An 8,214-nucleotide genomic window follows, 5' to 3' on the forward strand; every position below is an offset into this window, starting at 1 on the left:
AGAATATGAGATCTGGGAGGATGGAGGTTAGATTCATGTAAATTGTGTAGAGTTATAGCAGTAGGTAGAGTACTTATTATGAGGTAGATGATTGAATATGGGAGGAATGTGGTATGAGCTGAAAAGCTATTGTTTTCGTGAGAGAGGGGAAGAGAAAAGAAAGGTACTAGTTTCAAGTGTGGATAACAGACAGAAAACAAAACAAAGGTATTAGGAATTAAGACTTAGACCCTTCGTGGATCGAAGAAAGGGAGGTGGGAGGTGGAATATAGAAAAGTCAGTAGATGGTGGTGGATATCAAGATGTAGGGGAAAGAGGATAGTGTAGGTAGCCTAAATCAGTTCACACAGAAATCAGGCAGTGGAGGATGAGAAATCCCAGTGAATGTGGGGTGTTTCCTGCCGCACCTATTGTATAATTGAGTTAAAATAAACTAAGTAGAATATGAGGGACAAGAGGGGAAGAGACAACAGAAAAAAAAGAAAAAAAAACAAAAAAAAGGGGGGGAAGCGATGAGAGGAAGAAAGGAAAAGAGGGTGGGCAAAGGGTGGGGAACAGGTAGGGGAAAGAAAAACAACAACAACAACAAAAAAAAAACAGATATACACGAACCAGAATTAAAACACCCACTACACAACACCTACCACACACAAAAAAAACCTTAAATAACTGAGTAAAAAAAGACTTTGGGGGATACGCTGTGAGAGAAGACTCGGGGATAATGCGGAGTTAGCAATCAGGAAACTGAAAAAAGTAAAGAATAAGTCAAAATGAAAAGAAAAACAAAACAAAATGAAACAATAGAGAAAAAACGCCAACGTTGAAGGCTAGGTCATTTAAAGATCTCAGATGGACCTCAGTGTGTGATGGATTCAGGGATGGAACGTCTGAGATATTGAGGACTCAAGAGGTGTGAGTCTCTGTGGTGTGGACCACCAGAGTTTAGGTAATTCAGACCTGGCAACCTCCAATCTGGTCAACAGGAAGCCTGGGAGCCCCACAGTGTAACACAGCCCTCAGGGATCCCCACAGCTGGGTGCCAGCCCTATGGGGAAAGTCAGATCCACAAACTCTATATTGTGACTGAACCCTGCCTTTCACTTACTTAGCTGGGCTCATTAGTACTTGTATCTTTCACTTCGGCTTTTGGACAGCTCCCGTCCTGTGATTCCAAACCACTGCCACTAGATGACGCCTCTACACCACAGCCACTTTACTAGTACATATCCAAAGCCTGGCCTGTGACGCCAAAAACAGATTCCAAAAACCGGAATTCCCAAGCTTCGCAGAATATTCCCTAATCGGCTTCCAGGTGTGTCCCCCTCCCTTGCCACAGCCTAAAACAATTTTCCAATTACATCACTTTTTTGCCTACAGCCTATTTGGGTTGGAGACTGGCTGCCTGGCTTTTGGGGGTGGGGCTTCAGGCAGAAGCTCTACTGTTTGTGCTCGCAATCAAAAGTTTCTCCCGCTTCACAACAAAACACCGTCTATCTTCCCAAATCGATCCGCAAAGGTGACCGGTCGCATCAACCCGCCAATAGCTCGTCCAGAACTCGCGAACTCCTTAGCAACTCAGAGCCATCTAAAAGCGGAGCTGCCAGGCAGGACCGCGGTTCCCCCCACCCCCAATAGGGAGGAGCCCGTGCACGGGTCTCACCTGCAGGCAATAGAACCCAAATTATATCTACTAGACCAATCCTCTCTGTTACCTTTCCACCCAATCGATGTCCAGGCACTTCTGCCCTGCAAAAATCCCGAAAAAGCCGTGCCTTGGAGAACCTGCAGCCGTGCCCAGCCGTCTTTTCCCGGGACAGACCACAAAGGCAAGTTCACTCGGCGACCATCTTGCCTCCTCCCCCCAGTACAGTTAATTAAAACCTATATATCAGTAGTCCATCTCAGCCCTCCTCTTATCTCCTTTAAGAATCCACCACCAACCACCAGGTCTTAAAGATATTTTCCCACATTTTCTTCTAGAAGCTTCATTGTTCTTGTTTTTACATTTAGGTTTTTAATCCATTTTGAGCTAATGTTTATATAAGGTGTGAGACAGGGGTCCTCTTTCCTTCTTTTGGTTATGGATATCCTGTTCTCCCAGCACTATTTGTTGACTGGACTGTTCTGGTCAAGCTGGGTGGGTTTAACAGGCTAGTTAAAAATCATCTGACCCTAGATGTGAACGTCTGTTTCTGAACCATCAACTCTGTTCCTTTGGTCAGTGTGTCTGTCTTTATGCCAGTACCATGTTGTTTTTACCACTGTAGTTAGGTAATGTGATTTAAAGTCCAGAAGTGAGAATCCTCCAACTTTATTTTTCCTTTTTAAGATGTCTCTGGCTATTCAGGACTCCTTAACCTTCCAAATAAATTTGATAATAATGTTTTTCATTTATTTAAAAAGTGCTGGTGGAATTTTTGTCATGATTCCATTGAATCTGTATATCAATTTGAGTAGAACACCTTTTTTATTTTAGAATTGACATCTTAATGATATTAAGTCTTCTAATCTGTGACATTGGAATGTTCTTCTAATTATTTTATTTTTACTTTTTTAACCAATGAGTTGCTTTACATCATTGGTTAAATTTATTCCTAAATATTTGGGTTTTATCTGTCATTTACTATTTTCATCACTCTCTTGACACTTTTAATTACATTTACTGATATAATCTTCATTTCTAGACTCTCTTCCAAGTCTCTCTCTCCTGCCTTCTCCTTTCAGGCTATAGCACACCCTGTAGTATTTCCTGCAAAGCTGGTCTCTTGTTTACAAACTCTTTCAGTTTCTGTTTATTTGTGAATATTCTAAACTAGTCCTCATTTTTGAAAAACAGTAATGCTGGATATTAGATTCTTGGCTGGGAGTTTTTCTCTTGCTGTATCTTAAATATATCAGACCAGTGTCTTCTTACTTCCATGGTTTCTGTTGAGAAATCAGCACTTAAAGTTATTGAGTATTCCTCATGTTATGCATTGCTTTTCTCTTGCTGTTCTCAGAAGCCCCTCTTTGTCTTTGGTATGTGAAATTCTGATTAGTATTTGTCTCAGAGTTGGTCTGTTCAGATTTATTCAGATGGGAGTACATTGTGCTTTTTGGACATGGATACCTATGTCCTTCAATAGGTTTGGGACATTTTCTACCATTATTTCTTCAAATATCCTTCTGCCCCTTTTCCCTTCTCTTGTCCTTCTGGGACACCCATGATATGGATGTTTTCATGCCTCTTACTGTTGTTTAGTTTCCTGAGAACTTGTTCTATTTTTTTCCATTCTTTTCTTTACCTGTTCTTTTGTATGTTCACTTTCAGAGGCCATTTTTTCAAGCTCAACAGCTCTTTATTCTGCCTCATCAAATCTGCTATTATACAATTCCAGAGTATTTTTAATTTCATTTAATACCCCTTTCATTCCCATAAGATCTGCTATTTTTCTATGTAAGCTTTCAAATTTTTCTTTGTGCTCATACAATATCTTCTTAATATCCTTAATCTCTTTAGCCATCCCATTGAATTAATTAAGGAGATTTGTTTGAACATCTATGATTAGTTGTATGAACTACTTTTTGTCATCTGGAAGCTTATCTTGATTCTTTAACTGAGACATATTTTCCTGTTTTTTTGGTGTGGATTGTAATTTTTTGTTGGTATCTTCAATTCTGGCTTAATAAGTGCATTTATTTTGGGGGCAGTTTCTCTCTTTAGTTTAGGGCTTCTTACCCTTTCTCCCGTGTAGTAGGTGCCAAGAATATAGTTGGTGCTGTTAAGCTGTAGAAGCTCATGCTTCCCTCATTGCACCAGGGACCAATGAAGCTTCTCCCAACTTTCTCCTTTGCCAGGGGTAGCAACAGAACCACAGCTGTGTGTAGTAATCCAAGTCATGCAGGCCTAGACTATATTTTCCTTAGAGACTGATGAATCTTCATGCCCCTTTCTCCCCTGCCTGAGGTGTGGATGGAGCTTCAGGTGTGGACAGCAATCTATGCTCTGTGGGTCTAAAATCACCACAGTTGCCCAGGTAGAAGGTAGACTTCCAACTCTGTCCAGCCAAATATACCTGCAGTAAACAGGACAGGCTGGCACAGGTCCCTGCAGGTTCCTCCCTGCTGGAGGTGGGGCTGGGGCTTAGGCTAGAGCTGCAATCTGATCTGGATGGAAAGGCTTTCCTTGCCAGCACTATGATTTTCAGTGCACCCTATTTCCCCTCATGGCAGGGATGGAGTCTAGCCTCTATCTGACTTGGACATTTTCAAACTTTACCTGTTCTTAGGGTTATACTTTAGCCTGCCAAATTTACTAATCAGTAGCTGAAGTCGATGCCCAACTGTCTCTTCCTCCCCTGTTTTTGGGAAGTGGAGCTTCCAATTCTAGCCACAGATTAGCTCCTAAGGCAGCTTGTACTGTCTGTGGAGGAGTGTCACCTCCAGGACGTGGAGTACTCTACTCAAGAATCTTTTCTGCAGGTGGGTAGTCTCCTCTTTCCATTCTTTCTGGAGGATACTGGAGGATGTTCTTCTGGTCTCCTGGAGTTCCCAAACCAGAGCTTCAGAAAGCTCTGGGTGATTACTAACTGTCCTGTTGCATGAGCTGACTCTAGGCTCCTTACTCTCCTGTCATCTTGCTGTTTGTCTATCCATTTATTTTTTCAACATCTTTTCTGGATTGAAGTGGTTTCTGTTTTAAAATTTACTACACTGCTTAGACACATATTTAAAAAGAAAATTCAAACAAAACCACATCCCTCCTATAAAGACTTTACTTCTCTTTTACTTAATGAATAATATACAAGTAAGGTTTACTGACACTTAAGGTCTTTGAAAGATTGACTCAAACTTACCTTTAATTACCATATCCTGTTATTTTATTTAGTCGATACATACAATAATGTCCCCCCAAATTTATTTATTTGTGTTTTAAATCTTGCTTATTAGAGAATTTGTGAGTTTACAGAACAACCATGCACAAAATACAGGGTTCCTATACACCACTCTGCAACCAATGCCTTGCATTGGTGTGGAATTTTTTTACAATTGATAACAGGATATTTTTAAAATTTTACTATTAACTAGAGCCCATTGCTTAACATAGCAGTCACTGTGTAGTATAGGTCCATGGATTTAAAAAAAATTTTTCTGTTACCAGATATACATTCTAGCATTTCCCCTTTTAATCACCATCAGATATGTATTTCAGTGGTGTTATTTGCATTCACAATGTTGTGCTACCATCAACACCATCCATTACCAAAACCTTTCCATCCTTCCAAATAGGAACGCTTAAACTTTGTACATTCTAACTTTATAATAACTATGACCTTTTGTTGTGTCTCAAGGTAGTTGGAAAACCTATGGCCAATAGACTGTGTTCATGGGATAATCAAAGAAATCACACACCAGTATTTTCTAGTTTGACCTTTTTCTTCATTTATTTCCAAGGTTTGATTTCCCAGCACTAAATCTTTCTTTACCTATTAAGTTTATTTTATTCATTGAAGAGAGGGGTAGATCTACATTTCCTTTTTTAACTTTATTCCATTAAACATGAATTTAGAACTTTCATCATCTTAAAGATTTAATAAATATAATATTAATTTATTTAATTGGTATTCTATAAATGTAGGGAGATTAAATTTAAGCTAAATAAAATGAAACCACTATAGTTTATTCCAGGAATGTTCTTTTTCTTTCTTTTATAGGAGGTTTAAAAGTTCTTTTCTTTAATAAAATTCTAAAACTGTGAATAGTCTTAAAAGCATACTGAATGCTAGGTTTTGTAATATATTACAAAACCTTAATTTATTTTAATTATAATTTAGGAAAGATCTTTCCATACCTTCCAAGGAATTTTCCTTTACTTACTGAAATTTGATAATAGGATTATAACCCCTCATATTTTAAGCCAGCACTAAATCTTAATTGTCATGGATTTGTCATAAAATCCCTGAGGTTAATACATGATATGATTTCATCTTTCAGAAGTGAAAGATAAAAGCAAGAGCAATGCAGTGTACCAATGAGAGTGCCTCCTCTGGATTCATTCTGATTGGTTTTTCAGACAAGCCTCAGTTAGAGCTGGTTCTCTTTGGAATCATCTTGTTCCTTTACCTCATGACCTTTCTAGGCAACACTGCTATCATCTTGGTGTCCATCTTGGACTCTAAGCTCCACACTCCTATGTACTTTTTCCTCTCCCATTTCTCCTTCTTGGGCCTCTGCTTCACAAGCAGTATCATTCCCCAGCTTCTAATCAACTCTAGGGTTCCGATAAGTCAATCACATATGTAGACTGTGTGATTCAGCTCTATGTCTCCCTTGCACTGGTCTACACTGAGGGAATTCTGGCTGTGATGTTCTATGATTGCAACCCTGCTGTTTGTCATCCTTTACATTATACTTTTTCATGCATCCTTGGCTCTGCCACGTCTTGGCCTCTATGGCATGGCTCAGTGGAGTGGCCACCACATTGATTCAGTCCACACTCGTCCTTCACCTGCCTTTCTGTGGTCATTGTCAGGTGGATCATTTCTTCTGTGAGGTCTCTGTGCTCATCAGGTTGACATATGTGGACACCACATTCAACCAGGCTGAGCTCTTTGTGGCTAGTGTATTATTCCTGGTGATGCCTTTGTCACTCATCCTAATCTCCCATGGGTACATTGCTCAAGCAGTTTTGAAGACCAAGTCAGTCATTGGAAGACATAAAGCATTTGGGACCTGCTCTTCCCACCTGATGGTGGTCATCATCTTCTATGGAACCATCATTTTCATGTATCTGCAGCTAGCCAAGAGTAGATCCAAGGACCAGGGCAAGTTTGTTTCCTTCTTCTACATCGTGGTGATCCCCATGCTTAACCCACTCATTTATATTCTGAGGAACAAGGAAGTAAAGGCAGCACTGGAAAATATTTGGGGGAAACTCTATGACTGAATGGGACATGATTATCAAGAAACATTTAGGAGAGACTTACTAAGGGTGAATCATTTAATGAAGTGTGCCTAAATAACTAATTTGGTTATATTCATGACCCTGTCAATGGGATTCAGTAGAAGAGAATAAATTAGAGCTTGAATTTCAGAGTCTGAACAATCTGAGTTTGAGTGCCCATTTCACCACAGAGGAGCTGTGGGAATTGGCCAATTTGCACCACTACCATAACCTTTGCATATGGCTTTACAATGACTCCTGGCTTTCTCTTTAAGCCCAGAAATCTAATCTTCAAAACCTCATGTTAAATTGCATATTTCTCTCTAACAGGCTGTTTTATTCCATTAAAAATTTTATTGAAGTATGTTATACTTACATGAACAGCTATAAACAGTAAGTGTAAAGTAAAAGTTGTGATCTTAGAAAATAAACATGCGTAACATCACACAGAGTTCCCATACATCACCCACCACAATACCTTGCATTGTTGTGAAACATTTGTAACAAATTATTAAAAAGCATCATAGTAGATTACTACTAATTATAGTATATATCTTACATTTGGTGTATTTCCCCCCAAACTCACATTATTATGTTTTGTTCATAAACCATACAATTTACTAACATGTACAATGACATTTGATATAATCACAGAGTTGTGCATTCATCATTTTAATCAATATTAGAGCATTTTCATTACTTGAAGAAAGAAAAAAATCAACAAAAAACAAACCACTATAATGCTCATATGCTAATGCAATGAATTATAAATCCTAAAATGTTCTTTGACCATTTTCATTCATTACTAAGCATTTAAAAATACATTTTTACCAATTCTGCAAAGACTAAATTTCTGCTTTCCGTTCTGCAACAACGTTATAATTTCTGGTGACATATTCTTGCTATTATTAACTCCATGATTTTGCTCATTATATTTACTAAAATTCATAGTAGTGAAATCATACAATATTTGTCCTTTTGTACCTGGCTTGCTTCATTCAACATAAAGTCCTATAGGTTCATCTGTGTTGTCATATGCTCCATGACTTCATTACTTCTTACTGCTGAATAATATTCTATGTGATGGAATCCTGAGTTGATTCCATCTTTTGACAATTGTGATTAATGTCACTATGAACATAGGTGTGCAGATGTCTGTCCATCTCACTGCTCTAAGTTCTTCTGGGTTATATACCTAGTAGTGGTATTGCAGGTTCACATGGTAGATTTATATCTAACTTCCTTAGGAACCACTAAACAGACTCACAGTGCGGATTCTACATTCCCACCAA

General features: G+C 38.7%; 1 pseudogene; it reads left to right on the top strand.

Annotated features, from left to right (window-relative positions):
- The first annotated feature begins 5,997 nt into the window (after positions 1–5,997).
- LOC105747577 (olfactory receptor 2G2-like) lies at positions 5,998–6,925 on the top strand (annotated as a pseudogene).
- The last annotated feature ends 1,289 nt before the right edge of the window (positions 6,926–8,214 follow it).

The sequence above is a fragment of the Dasypus novemcinctus genome, chromosome 25 (genome assembly GCF_030445035.2).
Source record: "Dasypus novemcinctus isolate mDasNov1 chromosome 25, mDasNov1.1.hap2, whole genome shotgun sequence".
Lineage (NCBI taxonomy): Eukaryota > Metazoa > Chordata > Mammalia > Cingulata > Dasypodidae > Dasypus > Dasypus novemcinctus.